We start from the raw sequence: 23,227 nt of genomic DNA, 5'->3' as shown, positions 1-23,227 counted from the left end.
CTGCGAGCCGGCCGGCGGGAGGCGGGTGCTCCGTGCAGGATTCCCAGAGCCATCTTAGCAGGTCCCCCGCGTGGCCGCCCACGGACGCGGCCGCCCTAACCGCCGCGGGCGCTGTTCGCGAGCTGGGCCTCCGTCCTGCCCGGGATGCTGTCGCCCGGACGACGCCGGCCACTGGGTCCGCCACCCCTCCCCGACCTGTTCCTCTGCCCGCACTCTGAGAAGTGCTGCGTGCTTTTTTTTTTTTAATTTGTTTTTTGTGGAAAAACGTGGAACTGGATGTACCCGGTTGGACGCGTTGGGTTTCTCAGTGCCGGCATAGTAAGGGCAGTGCTCAGACGCGGCGAGAGTAAGTGACAGCACAGTCGTCTTTACCCTGCAGCTGCCGAACTGGAAACCCCATTCCAGAGGTGCGGCTTCTCTGCATTTCCCACCTGAACACTTCCTCTGCTGTGCTGCACCCAAGGACATTGGGATTACATTTTTTCCGCCTTGATCTTTCAAGTCATTTCCTGTCTCTTGGTAATCTCTCCTCCGGTATCTGAACTGATTCCAACACACAGTGTTTGAAGAGTCTTAACGGCTGACCTAGTTGATCCTTAGATCCTTCCTCGGCATCAGGCTTGTTTGGTTTCTAAACATCGGGTTTTAAATGACTGCCTTGTAATGGAAAGAGAATTGGATGGGTATCAAAATCTGGGGCGGAACACTGGTTTTGCTACTTTTCAGTTGTGTGACCTTGAGCAAGTCAAGGTCTCTGAGCCTGGGATTAAAGTAGGGATATAAACATACCACTAGCTGAGGACTGTCCTGAGGGTCATAGGGACATGTGTCCAGAAGTGCTTGTCAAACGGAATGCTAGGCACATAATTATTTTTGTCACTATAGTCTCAAATTTTCGGTTCTAGTTTTAACTTAAGCAAGATAAGGCATTTGGAAACATTCCTTCCAATTCTCACTAGCTAGATTCTAAAAGACATAGTGTTTTGGAATTTTAAACACAGTTTTATTTAAACTCTGTAATAGTCAATCAGTGTGTACTATAGTACTATTGAAAGCTATCTAACATTTTAAACTGGTTTCATTATTGTGTAATGTTTAATTATGAATACGCAGCTAAGAAAATTGGCTTCTATCTTTCATGTAGTACAAACATTTTACCTCCAGCACACATGTTGAGAGTTTTGAGTCTCTATCCTAACAGGTTTCCTTTTTAAGAAGTTTGTCTAGCTGGCAATTGAGAAATTTCTTCAAATTACTCCAAACTATCAACTACTCTTTTACAAAAACAGGTCTATTAATTATTTAGAACACACTGCTTTTGTTTTAAAATGCCTTTTAGAGACAGATAGTATTTCAGCACTTCTTTTTTAAAAAATTAATTACTTGATTGATTAATTTTTTGAGAGGTTTTCGCTATAGGGCACGTGCGCTCGCCAGACAGAGACAGAGAGACAGAAAGCAAGAAATCACCCCCCAGGGGGGATGGCCACACTACAATCCCTTCTCCATTCTCCTCTTGGGATCTTGGGCACACACGCACACGCGCCTGGCGTGAGTTTTAAGCCACCGGGTCCAGGACAGGAACTGCGGTCAACTACGTGGGAGTCCAGCGACATAGCCATTACGCTAACTGCTGGTTCCCATTAATTTTAATTTTTGACCAGAGTGAGTGAGGGGTGTGGGGGGAAAGTAAGAAAGCAAGCCTCCAGATCTTGGAGATTGGCCATGTGGGAATTCAGTGCCTTAACCACCATGCCGCCTGCCAGTCCTTCAGCCCCTCTGCCCCTCATTTTTGGCTTTTACTTTGTATTTTCTTTTCTCTCTTTTTTTCTTAGAGAGATTTTTGCTATAGGGTGCATATGCTTGCCAGAGAGACAGAAAGTGAGAAATTACCCCCTCAGAGGTGATGGCCACACCATAATCCCTTATCTTCCATTCTTCTTCCTGGATCTTGGCCTTACCCCACGTGAATTTCATGCAGCCAGGTCTGGAACTCTAAGCACAGTCGACTATGTGGGAGTCCAACTACATAATCAATATGCCATCTGCTGGTCCCCTTACTTTCTTCCTTGGTCCCTAAAATTTTTTTAAGCTTGAGTCTTTCCTCTATTAACACACTTGGTGGTTGTAATTTAATAGAATTTTAAAGAACGTGCCATTCTTACTTGATATCTTAAACTATATACCCAAAATGTAAATAAGATTTTCCTCCCTTTATTGTATATTTGATGTCGATCATTATAGGGTCGGCAGGTGGCATAGTGGTTACAGAGATGTTCATCATTATGAAGGAGGACTGTATCATATTTTGCGTAGTTAGTATACAGCAGTACTGTCAAAAAGAAATATAATGCAAGCCACAAATACAATTTAAAAATTTTTTAATAATTACATGAAAAAAATTTAAAGTGTTAACTTTTAGTAGCCTTTTACTAACTTAGTATATCTAAAATCTTATTATCAGGTTGTAGGAAAAGTCATAATATATTGTTTTTCTTTTTTTTAGGAGAGGTTTTTGCTATAGGGCGTGTGCGCTTGCCAGAAAGACAGAGAGAGACAGAGAGACAGAAAGTGAGGAATCACCCCCCAGGGGGGATGGCCACACCGCAATCCCTTCTCCTCCATTCTCCTCTTGGGATCTTGGGCACACACACACACGTGCCCAGCGTGAGTTTAAGCCGCCGGGTCCTGGACTCGAACTGCAGTCGACTACATGGGAGTCCAGTGACATAGCCATTACGCTAACTGCTGGTCCCAAGTCATGATACATTTTTGCAAAGAAAAATACGTCTTGACTTTTCCATGACCCAATATTTTAACCTGAAAGCAATGTGAAAGAAAATCATTAATGTGATATTTTGCATTCGTTTGGTACTAAATCTGTGAAATCCCACATAGTTTTACATTTGTAACGTACCTCAATTCAGACTAACATATTTCTAGTATATTTGTGGTTAGTGGCTACATGCTGTACAAAGTAGGTTTAGAGTATATGTTATTTTATTTAAAGGTTGGCAATTAGTGTGTAGTGTTTGTGGTAACATTTAATTGATCAGTTGGTTTAGTAAGATAACCTAGTCTCCCTGCTGTTGGGAGGAAATGAGACTATTTGGCTAAGTTCTCATTTAACACATAAAGACTTTGGAAAAGTTATTATTTTTTTTTTAGAGGTTTTTGCTATAGGACACGTACGCTCGCCAGACAGACAGACAGAAACATAGAGACAGAAAGCGAGAAATCACCCCCCAGGGGGGATGGTCAAGCCACAATCCCTTCTCCTCCATTCTCCTGTCGGGATCTTGGGCACGCACGCACACGCGCCTGGCGTGAGTTTTAAGCCACCAGTCCAGGACGCGAACCGCGGTCGACTATGTGGGAGTCCAGTGACATAGCCATTACGCTAACTGCTGGTTCCCAAGACTTTGTAAAAGTTTTGTGTTTGCTTGTCATACAAAGTTCCGTGACTTATTTATTTATTTATTTATGCTTTAATTTGCTGGAGAGCCCTTGCATTCACAAGCAAGCCTTACAGGCAAGGTGAGAAAGAGGAAAGGAAAGTGAGAAAGCACCCCTTTGTGGAATATGGTCATGCCACAGTTCCTTCTCCATTTCTCCTTTCAGGATTTTGGACGCGCACACACACACACACGTGTTCAGCATGTTTTTCAAGCTGCTGGGTCTGAGGTTCAGATTGTACAGTCAGCCATATGGGATCAGCTGCTTTAACTACCAAGCCACCATCTGGCCCCATGACTTCCTATTTTTAAACAAAATTATATTTTAAAATTTTCCCTTATGGGTCCTGGCAGGTGGTTAAGGGTGCTGGACTCCCACATGGCCGACCATGGTTCAAGTCCTGGACCTGGTGGCTTGCTTTCTCACTTTCCTTCTCTCTCTGTCCTCTCTAGTCAAATTAAAATAAATAAATAAAGTTAAATAAAACAATTCTTTAAAAAATTTTTTTCCTTATGAAAATAGTACTTCCTTTGGTATCTGTAGTCACTCACCTTTGTGTCAGTGGATGATATTTAAAAAATATCTTCCCAGGGAAATAAGGGGCCACTTAAAGAATATTCTTCAGTTAGTGCCTAAGATCTGGGCCTAAAAGCATTTAGGCCATGCCTATACAACTTTGATAAAAGTAAGAATTTTGATAAAAATGGAAAACTCAGATTCATAGCATAGAAAAGATGCCTTGATTCAGCATCCTTTTTGAAGAAGAGTGATCTGGAAATAGGGAGACTTAGGTTCTGGTTCCCAGTTACCAGTAATTGTGGAGTTTCAAATTCATTTCTTTGATCTCAGTTTCTTGTGTGTGGAATGAGTTGAAGCTGGTGCTGTCCAAGTGTTAGTGGTTGGTGCAGGAGCTGACTTACAGCAGGCACTTTCAGGAAGTGCTCAGATGTCCACGTTGTCTCCTTCAAAGGTTGCGGCCACCTAACGCTTGTTTGACAGCCTTTCAGTAAATTCATTGCCCAAGTATCTTGGTGTGAGAGGGCTAAGAGGAAGAGATCAGGAAGTGTTTGCTGTTACTGTTAATTAATAATTAAGTCACTTGATAAGCTTGAATTTATAGCCTCATTTGGTAAACAAAACACCAAGACTGGATAAGTTTTTCCTATTCTTTTTTTCTTTTTAAAAGAAGATCTCTCAGTACCAGCAGCTGGCATAATGGCTATGTCGCTGGACTCGCATGTAGTCAACTGTGGTTTGAGTCCTGGACCCGGTGGACTGGACTCATGCCAGGCGTGTGTGCATGTGTGCTCAAGATCCTGAGAGGAAAATGGAGGAGAAGGGATTGCGGGGTGATTTCTTGCTTTCTGTCTCTCTGTCTCTGTCTTTCTGGCCAGCGCACATGTCCTATAGCAAAAAACCTCTCCAAAAACAGAATAGAATAGAATAGAAGAGAAGAGGAGAGAATAGAAAAAAGTAATAAAAGAAGATCTCTATGTAGGATCCTCCTGCCTCAGCCTCCTAGCTGGTGCCTCAGCCTGCTCTCTGAAACTGTAGACACATGTCACCAGACAGCGTCTGGCTGTACTGCTCAGCCTCAAGTTCTCTATCTTCTTGCCTCATCCTACCCACGTCTTTGGATTACAGGTGCATCCCAATGTGCCAGGCCTTTAGGTTGGCATAGGAATTTGGCCATCTATATATATTTTCTGAACTCTCATTTTCTTAAGACAAAAGTTATATATATAATGTTACCATTAAGATCATCTCTTTCTGGCCTCAGATCACCCAGAAATTTCTGAACGGAAAGGCAAAGCCTTAGTGATGCAAAACTGTGTATATAATAACTTTTGTCATTATAGTTTTATTAACTGAATGCAACTAGCAGTGGCATGGAGGTTAAGGCACTGGATTCCCACGGGGTTGACTACGGTTCAAGTCCTGGACCTGGTGGCTTGAAAATCAAACTGGGAAACTTTCTATGTGCCCAGAATCCCAGGAGAATGGAGGAGAAGGAATTGTGGCATGGCCATCTCCCTTGGGGGGTGATTTCTCACTTTACCTCTCTCCGTCCCTCTCTGGTGAGCAAATGTGCCCTATAGCAAAAACCTAAAAGAAAAAAGTCTAAATGGATGACTTCTCCAGAGGCTACAGTGCAGCCATAAAGTTTCGCAGCTATTTAACTTCCTACAATTAAATTTAGTAATAGTGAGCACTCAGCAAATGGTAATATCATCATGTGCTAAAGTCTGGTGTCATAGGCTTTATGGTGATGTCTGTTTTTATGGAAATCTTACTCGTGAGAGGTAAACCTAACCAAGGTCCCCCAGCTAGAAAGTGGTGAAAACAAAATTTGAAAATGAACCATCTCACTCAGGACTCATAGTACTCACTTGGCCATGTAGTATCCAGCTGCCCTAACCTCTGTGTGACCTGTTCACCCCTGGAGTTCAATATTTAAAAGAATTCCAAAGTAAACCATTTTGATAAAAATGTTCATTTTTTTCTACCTAGAGTTGGGAGACAATTCGGTTTTAAATGTAACTTTCCTTCCCGCAGACTACCTTGAACAGTCTGTTCCAGTGTATACACTTATTAGTTACTTAGGTTTTTTTAAGCATGATTGGAACTTAAAATTATCACTAGGTTATCGCATTAAGGTTATATAACTGGCTGTCAGTAGGCACTTTGCTATGTGTTTACACAGATGGAAAATAGTTTCTCAACAAAATATGATGGGATTTTGGTGCCTTGAAGTGCTGTTGCCATAGTTATTTCCCAAACAGTGGCTTTAGGACTAAACAGAAGTGGTGGTAATCAAGTTCTAGTGTGACACTTTCTTGGCTCGGTTGCTTTGCCTTATTTCACTGCAAAGTATGACTGCTGTTCATACTAACTGGTAAGCAAAATCTGGTACTGGATTTTGTGAAATAAAAAGTTTCATATGGTAACATCATGCAGAACAATTAAAGACTGGAAAAACATTGTTTTTATTAAAATTAATGACATGGGAATATTAGTGTACAGTTTAGTACAGGATCTTGCTAGGGACACTGCTGGTGTGTTTAGAGAAAGGTTAACTGAAATTTTGGCACAGCCTGGGACCAGCAGATGGCATAATGGTTATGTCGCTGGACTCCCACATAGCAGACTGAGGTCTGAGTCCAGACCTGGTGGTTTAAAACTCATGCTGGGCAGGACCAGCAGGTGGCATGGTGGGTAAGGCGCTGAACACTCCTATATGGCTGACCACTGTTCGAGTACCGACCTGGTGGCTTGCTGTCTCACTTTCTCTCTCTCTCTCTCTCTCTCGCTCGCTCTGTTCAAATTAAAATAAATGAATGGAGAAATAAATAAATAAATAATTCTTTAAAGCAAACAAACAAAACTCATGCTGGGCTCACTTGCTTGTATGCCCAAAATCCCAAGAGGAGAATGGAGGAGATGGGATTGTAGTATGGCCACCTGCCCCTAGGGGAGTTGATTTCTCCCTTTCTGTCTCTTTGTGTCTCTCTGTCTCTCCAGCAAGCGCACATGCCCTATAGAAAAAAATTTTCAAGAACAAAAAGGGGAAAATGAAATATTGGCATACTCCTGATATATGCCATATGGTGTGATCATAATTATAATTGCTTGAGCAGTTGCAAAGGCCCTGTGGTACAGTATGCTCAGCATACTGGAGAGCAGCAGGGAGCCACATGACTGGACAGTGAGTGAAGGGGAGTGAGAAAGATGCAGAGTAAGAAGGATGGTGATGGCACGGAGGGATGGTGTGGGCTTGCTCTTGTAGAGCCTGATAGCTTGTAAAGGCAGAGTGGGTGGAGGGAGATTCCTGTTAGGAGAAATGAAATTCTGTGGTCCACCTACTGCGGCGTAGGTGATTCAGAATAGCAGGCATTTCCTGGGTCGCCTCACCACAGCAGAGAGTGTAGACCCTGGCATCAGTCTAAGTATGGATCTGGCCTGACTATTTACTGGTTCTCTACCTTAAGTACAGTTACTAGACCTCTTAGTTCTTTGTCTCTAAATTGAGGATAATAATAGTAACCGTATTACTGTTATTGGTAGGAGGATCATATAGTCCAGTACAGTGAAAGGTTCCTGTAGTAAATGCTCAGTAAATGTTGGTTACTTGTAATAAGCACCATTTCCTCTGCAATGCCTCCATTCTCTGCCTTGGCCAGCTCCATCGTTAGAGGTTCTCATCCTGCTGTGTCCTTTTTTTTTTTTCTGAGGAGGGGAAATAATTCATATACCATAAAATTCACCCTTTAGCTTGTTTAATTCAGTATTTCTTAGTGTATGTGCAAGGTTATTTCACCATTACCACTATCTAATTTCAGATTTTTTTTTTTCGAGAGGTTTATGCTATAGGGCGCGTGCGTTCACCAGAAAGACAGAGAGAGACAGAGAGACAGAAAGCGAGAAATCACACACACCCCCAGGGGGGGATGGCCATGCCGTAATCCCTTCTCTATTCTCCTCTCAGGATCTTGGGCACACACATACACGCATCCGGCATTAAGCCACCAGGTCTGGGACTCGAACCATAGTTGACTACATGGGAGTCCAGCGACATAGCTATTACGCCAACTGCTGGCCCCATAATTTCAGAATATTTTACCTGGAGTGTCTTTGCAGTGCTTGTTATAGTGGCAGTTTTAAGCATTCATTCGTGTGGTTGTTTGATTCATTTGTTTCTTGTTCTAGACTTCGGTTTCATGAGAGTGGGAGCTCCCTTTATTGCTTTGATAGCACCATGGTCTGTCTCAATGACTGGCACATACTTGGTGCTCAGTAAAATACTTGTTTTTGTTAGTTTGTTTTTGATTGCCAGAGAGCACGTGTGCTTGCCAGACAGACAGAAAAACAGAGAGTAGGGAGAAAATACTCTGCAACAGGGGTGGTCACATTGCAGTTCCTTCTACACTCCATCCTGCCAGGATGTTGGGCACGCACACACCCAATGTATTTTTCAAACTGCTAGGGCTGAAATTGGAACTGCAGCCAACCATGTGGAATGTGACTCCCTTACTCACTCGACTTGCTAGCCAGCCCAATAAATATTTCTTGAATGAAAGGAAATGTGATGTGGAAAGTAGTGTTGTACCCCACCGAGAGGAGTTGTGAGTCTGTGGGCGTGTACACCATAATAAGGTTTGGATGCAATCCTGTCGTTGATCGGAAACCAACAAATTTTTTTTAATTTTATTTATTTATTTATTATATATGATCAGTTGTTTAATTAGGTTCTTGGTAAAAAATCTAGAACTCCAATTTGTGAGGATAAACTTCATATGTAAGGGCAAACACAGATCACAGGTAGCCCTGGAGCTGAGGAACAGCTTTGATTTTTGGTAAAATATGTGAGTCCACAGCTTTCTGATCAATCTTGCGCTGCTCTGAAATCTCGTATTTCTCCTTCTCTGTGTCAAAGATCTCACCTTCCTGGTGTCTTGGCTTCTGTAGTTTCTTTTTCTGAAATAAGCATCGGCAAGGTGCTTTGGGATTTTTACTTTGCTAATATCAATTTTCGTGGAAGTGGCAATGACAAATTTCTAGTGTGTTCTACGCAGTGGAACTCGATTGAGAACCAGCGGTCCAGTTCCAAGTAGCAAGCCACTGCTCAGCTGGTTCAGGAAAACCACTCTCTTGCCCCTGTGGCGTCCAGTGAGGATGATCAGAATGGTCCCAGGAGGGATGCTAGCTTGCCGCTTTCTCACAGGCTCACTGTAGGGTTTTTTTGCCGTGGCTCAACAGCTTTCGGGGCACATCTTCAGTAGGATAATACCTAGGCATTTTGCACAGTTTAACCACCCGGGTACCACCATTGTCTCCACCAACTGGCTTTGTGACAGTCGCAAGAACGTTCTTTTTCTTTTCAATCCTGGATTTAGTGGCCGAGTGTTTCCTCTTGTACATGGCCTTCCTGGAATCCATGGCAGACCGGAAGTATCTGCTGCCGATGCCCTGGACTAGGACGGGGTTTCAGCTACAATGGGGCTTCCCCTCTGGGTCTTTAGCCTTGGGGTCACCCTTTTTAACCTTGCCACTGGCATCAGTCTTCTTAGCTTCAGATTTCTTCTCCTTAGTGTCCTGCTTTGCAGCTTTTTCATATGCCATCTTGTATAGTGGGACCAAACAACAATTTTTTTTTTTTAAAGTGGCATGTTATACTCAAATTTGTTTAACAGAAAGAGAAATCAGTCTGGCTGGTGGCTAAAGCATTTGGATCCCACAAGGCTGACTCTGAGGTTTGAGTCCAGACCTGGTGGCTTGAAAAATGCCAGATGTGTTTGCGTGCATGCCCAAAATTCCCAAAGGAAGGAGAGATGGAGGAGAAGGGATTACAGCATGATGATTCCTCATTTATCTCTCTCGTTTTCTCTCTCAGGAGCGCATGTACCCTCTAGCAAATTTTAAAAAGAAAGAAAGATAATTTAGGATCCAATGGGAGAGAATTTGTGGAGTAAGGGAGATTAAGAAGGAACAGGAGGTTAACTTGGAGGCCAGTTGGTGGCTGAGTTGAGGACCTGGGAAGAAGAGAAGGATTCAGGTGAAAGGCAGTAGAATAGACACAGTAGAGTATAAGTACTTATGTGAATGTGTGTACACACATTTAAATGTGTGAGAGAAAGAGAGGAAAGCAATACAGTGCTGGAGTTGAGGATAAACAAGCCTTTTTCTCTTTGTTTAAGAGAATATTTGGAGGGACCAGCAGTTGGCGTAATGGGCTGTGTAGGTGACTGCAGTACGAGTCTCAGACCCTGTGGCTTAACTCATGCTGGGCACGTGGGCATGCGTGCCCAAGATCCCGAGAAGAGAATAGAGGAGAAGGGATTGTGGTGTGGCCATCCCCCCTGGGGAGTGATTTCTCGCTTTCTGTCCTGTCTCTCTCTCTTTTTCTGGTGAGCATACGTGCCCTATAGCAAAAAATCTCTCCAAAAAAAAAAAAAAGAATATTTGGAAGGAGTAGGTATAGAGGGCTGTGAGGGGAACGAATTTTCTTTCAGCTCTGTGGAGCTTGAGATGCCTACTCTATCCAGAAAGCTGTCACCCTTAAATATTAAGGTAAAATAAATATATCAGGTAAAAAAATTATTTTGCCTTATGCCTTATTTTTAAAAATATTGTTTAGTCTTGAAAGAGAGTGTGCATGTACATGATTTTTTTTGTGAGAGAGAGACGGAGAGAGAAGAGTACCTTCTGCCAGGTTTGTCCCGCTGCAATCTCCTTCCAGCCCTCCAGCCTGTCAGATCTTGGGCTCTTGTGCATGCCCTACTTGTTTGGGCTGATTGCGCAGGGTTTTTTGTTTTTTGTTTTTGTTTTTGTTTTGAGAGGTTTTTGCCATAGTGCACGTGTGCTCTCCAGGCAGAGACAGAGATACAGAAAGCAAGAAATCACCCCCGGGGGGATGGCCATTGCCGCAATCCCTTCTCCTCCATTCTCCTCTCGAGATCTTGAGCACGCATGCACATGTGCCTGGTGTGAGTTTTAAGCCACCGGGTCCGGGACATGAACCGCGGTTGACTACATGGGAGTCCAGCAACATAGCCGTTACACTAACTGCTGGTCCCTGCGCAAGGGTTTTGAACCATCATTGCCATTCAGGATCCTGCCTCCCTTGAGCAGCACATTACACCTGCCCCACAGGGCTGGCCCGTGCATGGCTTTGATGTTTTGTGTGTGGAGTTCTGGATCACTGCTTGGGCATCTGCAGTGCACCTCTGGCACCGCCCCTCTACTTGCCAGTTTGTCTGATCAGCCTCAGCTGAGCCCACTAGACCACACTTCTCCAGGCAGTGACTGAACCTTCTCTTTTGCACTCCAAGCACCTGGCAGGGTTCATATGTATATGTTTTATAGAGGTCTAAGTTGTGTGTATACTAATAGTTTGTGCTCTGCTTTTTTTTTTGGTCTGGTTGGTTTGTTTATTTGTTTGTTTGTTTTTTTGCCATAAGGCATATGTACTTGCTGGAGAGAGACCTGGGTGTGTGGGGGGGATGGACACACTGCAGTCCCTTCTCCGTTTTCTTGGAATTTGGGGCACACATGCACACACTCCCAGTGTGTTTTTCTGGGACGCAAACTGTGATGTTTGCCATGTGGGATCCATCCAGTACCTTAACCACCATGCTGCCTACTGGCCCATGCTCTGCTGTTTTACTCTTACATATTTACATTTCTATCTAATGACATCCTTGAAAATGACATCAGTAAATAATAGTTAATATCACAAGTGGCCAAAGTATAGACAGAGACTTTTGTGGTAGAACTAAAAATGAGAAGAGAGGATTGGTCCAAATGTGAATAAAAATGAAGTAAAATCAACAATGTTAGGATAAGCAGGAAAAAGATAACAATAGGAACAGAGCGTCTTTTTCTAGGAAGTACCCATCTGAAGCCATGTAGCATGGTGGTTGTCAGCATAGACTTGGGGCCAAGACTGGTTTGTGATTTAGGCTTTGCTACTAACTAACTTTGTGACCTAGGAGAAATTATTTAACCTCTATGCCTTATTTTCCTCTTCTTTAAAATGGTTTAGTAACATTACAGTTTATGAAGTTTTTCTTTTGTTTATTCACGGTAGAGTGCGTGTGCACATGCCTGTAAGAGTATGTGAAAGAGGTGAGCACCCTCCACAAAGCCCGCCATTCTGCAGCCCATTTCCTCTAGTCCTCTAGCCTGTCAGATCCTAGGTAGGCAGTCATGTGCATGCCCAGCCTGTTTCAGGCTGTTTCGGCTGTGGATTCCAACCAGTGTCTCCTCCGTGCGCAATCTGGCCTCTCCTGAGCAGTGAGTGCATTACTGCCGCGCCACAGAACCCGCCTTGCTTCTTAGGCTGGGAGCATTGTCTGATAATATGTGTAATAAACACTCTTCTTGTTTCCCCAGCAGCCATAATGCTTCATGGCAGACAGGATTCAGTTGGAAAAGCACTGGAGGTGTACTTTATTGCGCTGGGTAGAACACTTAAGTTCTTCCTGCAGAGAGAAGCTAGGTGGTAATTACAAATCTGTCATGTTGATAGGACACAGAGGGAATGGCTTGGTTTTCCTAGAAACTAAGAATGGCCTTGCCTGTGTAGTGCTCTTTGTTATATGAACCCTGTTCAACACTGGAATAAAGTTTATTTTACTGAGTGTTTTGTCAGTGACCTTTTTTTCTGATCTCTACCTGGGTGGCACCTTCCAGATCACCTTATATGAGATGCCCTCCATTTACTATGGTTTTATTTCTTGTCCTAGTACTTAGGGCCATCGTTAGTGGATGCCCGTGTTTTCTTTCCCCAGTGTATCCTCTGGCTAACATTCAGTTAAGTACTTGTTTACCAAATGAACTCAACCCATACTTACGGTGCATCAATTATATGCTGGCTCTGTCCTTGCTCACAGTGTGGGAAACAATCACGTAAACAAAAAATCCCATCCCAAATGACAAAAATGACAAAAGTAGCTGATAGATGGTGCAGTGGTACACCAGAAGCAAGACAGCCTTCTAAGCCTCGTTGTGTCGGGATGTTCCACAGAGGAGGTGACATTCGTGTGGGATTTAGGAGGATGCAGATGGGATGGGGGTGATGGGAAAGAGCTTTTAGGTGGAGGGTTAACATGCAGAGTGAGATCTGAATCAGCATGGTATGTGGAAGGAAGTTATCTGGTGCCTGTGACCAGAGGAGGAAAACGGAAGGAGAGGACGCTAGAAATGTAGGGAGAGGTCACGTTCTGAGGGCCATGGATGACCTGCAAGAATTTGAACTTGATCCTTAGAAATGAAACTGCTGAAGGATTTCTTCCTTATTGTGGTAAATCTATATAACATCAAAAGTACCATTTTAACCAGTTCTGAGTGTCCGGTTCTGTGGCATTAAGTGCAGTCACATTGTTCAGCAACCATCACCTCCCTCAGTCTCCAGACATTTCACCTTCTTCAACCAAAACTGCTGCTGAAGGGTCTTAACCTGAGTTGTAAAGTGCGCTAACTTAAGTTTAAATTGGTAATGAGTGTCTAGAATTGGTGGAAGGAGTCCCTTATGATAGAGGAAGCAAAAAAAAAAAAGGCCTCTGAACAGTCAAAATAGTTATCTAAGAACCTGGACATAGAAGCCAAATTCAGCTTGTAGGAGAGCCCCTCCCCACCTTGAGCCCTCACTTCACCTTTCTTCTTTTTTTAAAAATAATTATTTCATTTTATTCATTTTCATCATTTTATTTTTTAAAATTTTATTGAAGTTGACCTCAGAGAGACAGAGAGAAGGAAAATGAGAATGCAGGCTGCCAGGTCCAGGACTTGAACCATGATCAGCCATGTGGGGATCCAGCTGCCTTAACCACCACACCACCTGGCGGCCCCACACCTTTATTCTTAATGTCATACAGTTCTAATTTATCTGTCTTTAAGTCATTAGACCTATTTCTGATTGCAAGAGGGATGTAGCTTTGGGCAGATAGACTGGTGGGGGAGCTTCGTGGTCTCAAGTTGGAAATCACACAAAGATACAGCTTCAAGCAGAACCTGAGGTGATTGTCTGAGGTCTGAGGATGAGCAGCCTGACCTCAGTCACCACTGAAAATATCACAATTACAGGTTAGATTACACACAGGGTGGTAGTTAGAGTTCCTCATGATGCCTGAGTCATCAGGAAAGAGTAAATAATGCATCCGTGATGTAGGCAGCTTCTTGGCTACATCTTAGATGAGCTGTGTGCGTAGAAGCATAACTTGAGCCACCACTGCAATTAAAAATAGTCAGAGCCACATAAAAAAGAAAAAGATACAGATAAAATTCATTTTAATAATATATTTTCTTTAGCCCATTATGTCCACGTATTTTTTAAATGCATAGTTAGGGACAACTGGTGGTGTGGTGGTTAAGGTGGCTTGGCTCCACATGACCAACTTCATGGTTCGAGTCCAGGGCCTGGCAGCTTGAGGGGCACACCAGGTGTGTGTACATGCATGGCCAAAATCGTTTCTTTTTTATTTTTGAAGAGGTTTTTGCTATAGGGCGTGTGTGCTCACTAGACAGACAGAGACAGAGAGACAGAAAGCGAGATATCACCCCCCAGGGGCGATGGCCACGCCGCAATCCCTTCTCCTCCATTCTCCTCTCGGGATCTTGGGCACGCACACACATGTGCCCGGTGTGAGTTTTAAGCCACCGGGTCTGGGACGCGAACCACGGTCGACTACATGGGAGTCCAGCGACATAGCCATTATGCTAACTGCTTCCCCATGGCCAAAATCTTGAAAGGAGGGAGAGATAGAAGGACTTGGGGCATGGCTGTCTCCACAAGGATGTGCTTTCTCACCTTTGCTTTCTCTGGCTCTGTCCAGTACCCTATAGCAAAAATTAAATAAATAAATACACATGTAATTAAAGCATTTTAAATGGGACATGTTACATTCTTTTTTTTTTTTTTTGATACCAAGTCTCTCAAACTTTAGAACATATTTCACAAGTGCTGTACATCTCAGTTTGGATTAACCATGTTTTAGCTTCTCAGTAACCATGTGAGGTTTCAAATTTGGGGCCAGAGAGGGTTAAATCCTTAGCTATTCAGAATGTTATTCACAAGAGTTAACTCCTCGAGGATTACATATGGAGTTTTATTATGATAGTTGTCAGTTACTAATATTTGCTTTTATGTTTGAAATACTGTGAGAGACAGTGTAGTACAGTACCTGGAGAACACAGATTTGGGGGCAGCCTGACTGGGTTTAAATCTCAGCTCTTTATCCTAGCTATGTGACCTGAGGTGGGTTACTTAATTTCTCTGTGTTTCCTTTTCCTCATCTGTGAAAGGCAGGTCAGTGAGGTTTCTCCCTCATTGGATTTCATGAGGTTTAAATGAGTTGTTTTATGTAAAGAACCTGTAACAATCCCTGGTTTATAGTAAGCCCTTCAGTTGTGTGCTAAGACCTCCAAAATGTTTATTATCTCTAAAATATTAAGTAATTTTTATTCAGTACATTTCAAAAATTGCTTTTGGAGACTGCTTAATTTCAGATGGGCAGGCAACAAGTTTTCCATGAGAGGAGAACACGCCAAATTGTCATTGTATGAGCACACTTTGTAATTGATGTCTTTTTTTTTTGTTTGCTGCAACATTTGAGCTGCTTAATAACTATAGAGATAATGTAATTAGTAATTAAAAGATTGGGGATGGGAAGTGGCATGGTGGTTAAAAGTACTGGATTCCCACATGGTCAACCACAGTTTGAGGTCCCGAACCTGTCGGCTTGCTTTCTCCCTTTCTCTGTCTCTCTAGTCAGATTAAAAAATAATAATAAATGGAAATAATTCTTTTAAAAAATTAAAGCATTTACATTATACTTAAAATTAGGATTCTTTTTCTTTCTGTAGGCCTCTTGTACTCACCAGAGAGACAGAGAGAGAGAGAGAGAGAAAGAGGGAAAGTGAGAAAGCACTACCCCCCAAGGGGCTGACCACGCCTCAGTCCTTTCTCCATTCTCCTCTCAGAATTTTTTGGGTGTGCACACATTTACTTGGCATGCAAAAGCATGCCGCCAGACCCTGTACTTGAACTGCACAGTTAGCCAAGTGGGATCCAGCCACCTTTACTACCATGCACCAGTTGGGAGTCCAGTCCCCTTAACCACCAAGGAAAATTTCCCCAAGGAAAATTTTGAAGGGATGATTTTTATTAACAGATAATTACTAGTGCTATTATGATTAAACTAGTCTTTCACTCTGAAAATAGTTTACTAGTCCTACTGTGTCTGGGAGATTGCAGTCAGTGTGCCCTAGTGCACTAGATTATTTTGAGAGTTTTACACTTTCTATTATTTGTAAAGCGAGTAGAAAAGAGTGGTAAAAGTAAAACCAAAGTGTAGATAGATTACTGATTAGCAACTAGAGAATGATTATCACCTTGAAATGTGAAGCATTGCTGGGAACAACCAGATCATGGCTTCGTTATTTATCTTTTTTTTTTTTTTTTTAATTTTTGCCATAAGAGTTGTATGCTTGAGTGGCAGGGGAGAAATCCCCCCCCCCCACCCCCAGGAAAATGGCCACTCCACAATCTCTTCTCCTCCATTCTCCTCTTGGGATTTTGGGCCTGCACACACATGCATCCATCGTGCCTTTCAAGCCAACCAGGTGCAGGACTCGAACTGCACCATTGGCCATGGAGATCCATCCAGTGCCTTAACCACCATCACACAGACTGACCCTAGCTTGGTTATTTAAATGTCAAGTCTTTTAAATTTTTATTTTATTTATTTATTTACATTCGTTCACTGTACATCATTACAGCATAAAAAATGAGATTTTTCCATCCAGAATACAGAATACATTATATATTGACTCAATGAAACACATCAACATATGTGTTATTGTCAACAAATCATTTTCTATTTCTTTCTTTCTTTTTTTTTTTTTTTTTTGGAGAGGTTTTCGCTGTAGGGCGCGTGCGCTCGCCAGACAGACAGACATAGAGACAGAAAGCGAGAAATCACCCCCCAGGGGGGATGGTCACGTCACAATCCCTTCTCCTCCATTCTCCTCTTGGGATCTTGGGCACGCACGCACATGGACCCGGCGTGAGATTTAAGCCACTGGGTCCGGGACGCGAACCACAGTCGACTATGTGGGAGTCCAGCGACATAGCCATTAACGCTAACTGCTGATTCCCCATTTTCTATTTCTTGTTTCCTGTATATTTTGCCTTTTTCCCCCATTCTTAATTCCCTTTTTCTCACCCTCTGCCATCTCCCACCCTCCTCCAACACTGTGTCTGGTGTCTATGGCTGCTTTCTATGCCTTTCCCCCCCACATTTTATTGATTCACTAAATATCTTAATCTAAATATTTTCAATAGCAAGCACAGCTGATATATACAAGTCTGACTTTAGGCATAAACCTCAGTGAGTAGAATGAACATACTACAAAGTAGCACCTAGCTAGGGCTATATAGCTTACTGCAGTCATCAAATAGGTATTTTTAAATATTTATTATCATCATAATCCTGTTTATATTACATTGAATCGCATATAACTTTACAGTGCATTACATTTCTTTTTCCAAAGGGAATGCCATGCATGTCAGTCAATACAGAGACATGAAAACCCCCACTTCATCATTCAGTATCTTTTCATTGTTTTTCCCGATAATTATTATTATTCCAATTATTTTTTAACCAATCACTATTTCTCATTTTGCTTGTAAAAAGACTTTACCCAACATGAAATACTTCTCAGACCAATCCAGTTGAGAATACTATACACGTCATCATCAACAGGTAATAAGCCATATCTGTGTCCCACTAATGTCATGTCTACTTGTTCTCTTGCTATCTTTCTCTATACTCTTCTCTCATATAGGTATTTACAAAAAAAGGTCAAGTTTTTGGCACTGAAGAAAGCAGCACTTAATGGAGTCATAAAGGAGGCAGAGGAGAGGATATTTAGTTGTAGCTATTTTCATGTCATTGGTTAGCAACCCAGCCTGACTGTCCAGTCTGTTCTCTGTACTTAGGGCATAGTCTGCCCACCCTCCCCTTCTGCTGCATGGCTAACTCATGTCTGCCTCAGCCTACTTGTTGCTTCCTTTTGTGAGTCTTTCCTGACCCTGGAGTCTGGATCAGACTGTCGTTCTATGGGATGTCTTGGCATGGTGCCGTCTGCACTATAGTTTTGTGGTGTCTCTGCTCCAAGTTCAGTAAGGGCAGAGGTTGGGCCAGTCTTGTTGACTGTGTGCTCCCAGAGCCTGGCTCAGGGCCAGGTTGAGGGCCAGGTTGAACACAGTAAGATCTTCCTAAATGAATGAATGAGTGATCCTGTAACTGTATCCAATTTATGTTGTATGCAAGGTAGCATTTTGCTTTACACTGGGTTTTGGCTTCTTGCACCTATTATACTGCAGTGTCTTGCCATTAAAAACAAAAAACCAAACAAACAAACACAAAAGAACTTGAGCCTTGGGAACCAGCAGTTAGCGTAATGGCTATGTCACTGGACTCCCACATAGTCAACCGTGGTTCCAGTCTTGGACCCGGTGGCTTAAACTCACGCTGGGAGTGTGTGCGTGCATGCCCAAGATCCTGAGAGGAGAATGGAGGAGAAGGGATTGTGGAATGACCATCCCCCCTGGGGGGTGATTTCTCGCTTTCTGTCTCTGTGTCTCTGTCTGTCTGGCGAGCGCACGCGCCCTATGGCGAAAATCCCTCCAAAAGGAAAAAAAAAAAAAAAAAAAGAACTCGAGCCTAATTTTAATTTCTTTATTTGGTTTTTGTCTCTAAAATTGAAAAAATCCTCAAATATCAGTGTTAATAGAGAACACCTGTGGTCCAGTTGGCCTTTTCAAGAATTGCTAGTAAGTAGATACTAAGGCTTATGTGGGATAGCCAAAAGGGAAAAATGGGGTCTTGTTTTGTTTTTTAGGTTTTTGCCATAGGGCACATGCACTTGCTGAGAGATGAGTGTGAGGCTGTAAGAGGGAAAGTGAGAAGTCACCCCTGGGGGCATGGCCATGCTACAGTCCCTTTCCTCCTGGGATTTTGGACACATAAGCACATGTACCTGGCATGTTTCAAGCTGCTGGATCCGGGATTTGAACCATGGTTGGCCTTGCAGAAGTCCAGCATCCCAACCACTACACCACCTGCTGGCCTCATGGGATATTTTTATAATAGCAATGGTAGCTACTTTTGTTAATAAAATCAGTGTAGCTAAGTTCCAGGACTAAATTTAATTTAAAAAAAAAAGAACTTTTGTCTTTTGCCAGCCTTTTTGTTACGTGACAACTAATTGTTAATTGAAATCTCTTAATCTGGAGCTTTTTGGTTAATGAATAATATAAGAACTTGTGTCTACCAGTTTTTGAACTTCAGGCTAATAATCAGAGTAGCCTGGCATTAGAGATTACTGAAACCAAAATTCAGTACTGCCACTGAATCAGGTAGAAAAAGACTATAAACTAGAGGTTCTGGTTCTTGGGGTTTCTTTTCTTTTTCTTTCTTTCTTTCTTTCTTTTTTTTTTTTTTTTTTTTTTATGCTCAAATGAACATTTAGATCCTTGCAGAACTCTCACTCCTCTCTTATATAGCCCTCTTTCTGCCCCAAGTAATACCTAATAATCTAAACTTAAGCACCTTATACTTTTGTTTCAAGTTTTCCAGTGTATTTCTTGTGTTTTGAACTTTTAGTAGTTTATCATAAAACCATGGGTTATAATATCTGTTACTACAGAGGGAGGGAGGGAATTCAGATACATAACTACTAAGGTCTTTCGTAGTACCAACTTCATGCCATGTGTAAGAACTGATAGAGGGCTCTCTATTTGAGGGTAGATCTTATTGAAACAGGTGGTTCGAGTTTGAGTAGATAGGATTCTGAGATCTAGGGAGGCCAAGTGGACAGACTGAGAGGCCGGGAGGCAGTTCTGTGCCCGGCATTACATAGGCATTTCAACAGTTATCCCACCCCTGTATGAATAAGCCCCACAGGGAAAATCAACGCAGTATAAAAGCAGTCACGTACAGAAGGTATTTACAGCAAATATTTACCAACTTTAACAGTGCCCACACAGTGGTAGGCACTGGGGGCTTCGAGACATGAATTCACTCTCTTCAAAGAGGTCACAGTCTAGTAGGTCAAAGCACGCAAAGTAGGTACATTCCTGGACAGGAGTGTTTGGAGAATGCAGATTTTGGAATCAGGTATTCCTGGTTCTGGGCCTGGCCCTGCTGCTTCCTGTCTGTGTACCTTAGACAAGTTACATAACCTGTCGAAGCTTACTTCATGTGTAATATGAAAGTAATAATGCCTATCTCTAGATAAATTAGGGTGTGGTTGTGTATTATATAGCCTAAAACAAGAATGTAGTAGACCTCTGTGTTTTTTCATAGGACAATATGTTAATAAATTAACTGAAAAACAAGCATTCTACTTGATGTGGTCTCAGTGTAAACAAGATGTACAGCATTTGTGGTGTAGAAAAAAGGTTTGAAGGGGGGCCGGCAGGTGGCATGGTGGCTAAGGGCGCTAGACTCCCACAGGGCTGACCACAGTTTGAGTCCCAGACCTGGCGGCTTGCTTTCTCGCTTTCCATCTCTCTCTAGTCAAATTTAAATAAATAAATAAATAAATAAATAAAATAAAGTTAAATAATTCTTTAGACAGGAAAAGGTCTGAAGGGATATATGCCAGCTATTTAATTGTGAGTCATTAGGGGACTGTCCACTTTGCAAGACTGACCAACATGGAACCCTCGTTCCTGGCGTATGCCCAGAGCCCTCCCGGAGTAGGCCAAGCACGCTATGCCCATGATACAGGACTGGCCTGGGGTCAGGGTGGATTGTGGTATCTATCAGGGCTCTGCTTTGTGCCTCTTGCTCATGGAAGAAATAAACAAAACTCTTTAAAAGTAGTAAAAATACTTTAAAAAGCCCATTTTCCTGAATTTCTAGTAGGATTGGGAGAGGTTGCACAGAGGTGGTGCAGCATTGGTCTACCACGTGGTGTGTGTCAGTGGGTGCTGTGCTGGCAGCTGAGGAGGAAGAAGACTGCTGGACTGCAGAGTCCTGGACTGTCGAATTAGGTTCTGGGGCTTTGGAAGCCAAGCCAGCTCCCAGGCGTGTGGCCTGACCTGGAGCCTGGAGTCAGGAGCTCTGGCTGTGAAGGAGCTGGCTCAGGTGTACCAGGCACACTCTGCCCTTCCCTCTAATCCCTCCCCTCCCTCTCCTCTGAGAACGGCCCTGTCCTCGGCCTCTGAAGTTACCCTTGGGTTTAGATTCGGATCTCCAGGAAAGTGTCAAGCCTCTCTCGACCCTCTTTCTCCACCTGTAAAGTAAGGATCATATGGTTACCTCATCCACTTGCGTGTCATAAATGGTTGTCTTTCCTGTCAGGTGATGGAAGAGTCAGGAAATAATTTTTGAAGCAGAATTGAGTCTTCTTATGAGATTTAACTTTCATTTGCTAGGACTCGAGTTGTCGTGAAAAAGGTTATTCTGTGGCTTTTGGTCTTCTTTTCTTTTTCTCCCTTATTAAAGAAACTGACCATAGTGTGTGTGCACACACCCGTGAGGCAGAGTGCTAAAGCACCCCCAGGTGAGGCAGCCACGCTGCAATCCCTTCACCACCACCACCCCTGTCCCAGCATTTTGAGCTTGCACATACATGCACCTAGTGAGTTTTTCAGGCTGCCTTAACCACCATACCACCAGCTGGCCCTTGTCATTATCTCATCAGCCTGAGTTCGTAAATATTTGTTGCTTGTGATAACTCATCTATTGGGAGTGTTTTGTGGTAGATGAAGCAGTGTAGTTTTTCACAGGCATGGTTCATACTGGGTGCTTATACATCCAGGTGTGCAAGGGAAGGTCTTGGTTGTAACAAGCCCATTGTCCTGGAAATCTGTCCCATTAGCTCTGTTTGTTCAAATTTGAAAGTGGCATGTTTGGTTCTTAATTATATTTGTCCACTTACAATATTTCAAAGTGTATGTCTGTTTTATGATCAACTACTCTTCATAATTTGCATTTGATTATGTGTTCTATGCCAATTTTATTTAATAGTTCTCTTTTGTGAGTTAATTTCAGTTCATTTCTACAATTTTAAAAGTACTGGGAATAGGGGGCAGCAGTTAGCATGATGGCTGTGTGTCGCTGAGCTCCCTTGTAGCCGACTGCAGTTTGAGTCCCGGACCTGGTGGCTTAAACTCACACCTGATGCGTGTGCGTGCGTGCCCAAGATCCCGAGAGGAAAGGGAGGAGAAGGGATTGCGGTGTGGCCATCCCCCCTAGGGGGTGATTTCTCGCTTTCTATCTCTCTGTCTGTCTTTGTCTTTCTGGTGAGCACACGTGCCCTATAGCAAAAACCTCTCCCCCCCAAAAAGAAAGAAAAGTACGGGGGGCAGGCCAGCAGATGGCATGGTGGTTGAGACACTGGACTCCCACATGTTTGGCTGTGGTTCGGTTTCTGGAACTGGCAGCCTGCATTTTCACTTTCCATTTCTTTTTGTCTCTCTCTGGTGCCCTATGGCAAGTTAAAAAAAAAATAAATAAAAGTAATAATAATAAATAAAATTAAATAAATCAGTAATTCTTGTTTTTTTAAAAAAAGTACTGCGATCTATCCCAACTTCAGTTCCCGAAATTATCATCAAGTACTGAAATAATGAATGGAAGGCAGATTACATTTGAAAGAATATTTTTATGTCAGACTTTGTGCTAGACATTTTGAGACCTTCTTATTTAATATTAAGCATACAGCACAGCTGAATAACTGCTGAGAGCAAATTATACTGAGCTGATCATCCAGAAACCTGGGTTCAGTCTTGGTTTTGTTACTAGTCAGAGTAACTAACCTTGACAGGTTATTTCCTTTTCTTAGCTTCTGCTTCCTTATCTGTGAACTGGAGCAAGAGTGTTGGTTAGATTAGGTTCTCAGCCTGGCTGTAAGATTTTATGACTGATGTTTCTGATGACATAAATTAACACTCTCAGCATATCCCTTTTCATGTAATTGAATCATTTAAAAAAGATTAAGAAGTAAATGGTCACTTCTTTACTTGTTAACTATCTCAAATGACCAAAAGCTTCTCAACTGACCAAAAGCTATTTTTTTTCTTTTGGAGAGGTTTTTACTATAGGGCACGTGCGCTCGCCAGACAGAGACAGAGAGACAGAAAGTGAGAAATCACCCCCCAGGGGGGATGGCCACGCCTTGATCCCTTCTCTTCCATTCTCCTCTCGGGATCCTGGGCACGCACACACATGCACCCAGCGTGAGTTTTAAACCACCA

The 23,227-nt window shown here is 42.7% G+C and overlaps 1 protein-coding gene across 2 annotated transcripts in view; it reads left to right on the top strand.

Annotated features, from left to right (window-relative positions):
• Window positions 1–327: 327 nt before the first annotated feature.
• The window catches only part of PPP1R13B (protein phosphatase 1 regulatory subunit 13B), a 112,797-nt gene continuing 89,897 nt past the window's right edge, over window positions 328–23,227 (top strand). The window contains exon 1 of one of the 2 annotated variants that reach the window (XM_006160065.3): window positions 328–346. The gene's annotated coding sequence lies outside the window, so the exon portion shown is untranslated. The remainder of the gene's footprint in view (window positions 347–23,227) is intronic. The other variant, XM_014592221.2, reaches the window with a different exon arrangement.

The sequence above is a fragment of the Tupaia chinensis genome, unplaced genomic scaffold (assembly GCF_000334495.1).
Source record: "Tupaia chinensis unplaced genomic scaffold, TupChi_1.0 Scaffold000671_2, whole genome shotgun sequence".
NCBI lineage: Eukaryota > Metazoa > Chordata > Mammalia > Scandentia > Tupaiidae > Tupaia > Tupaia belangeri.
The sequence above is the reverse complement of the archived record's forward strand: the minus strand, read 5'-3'. Positions and strand labels throughout refer to the sequence as shown.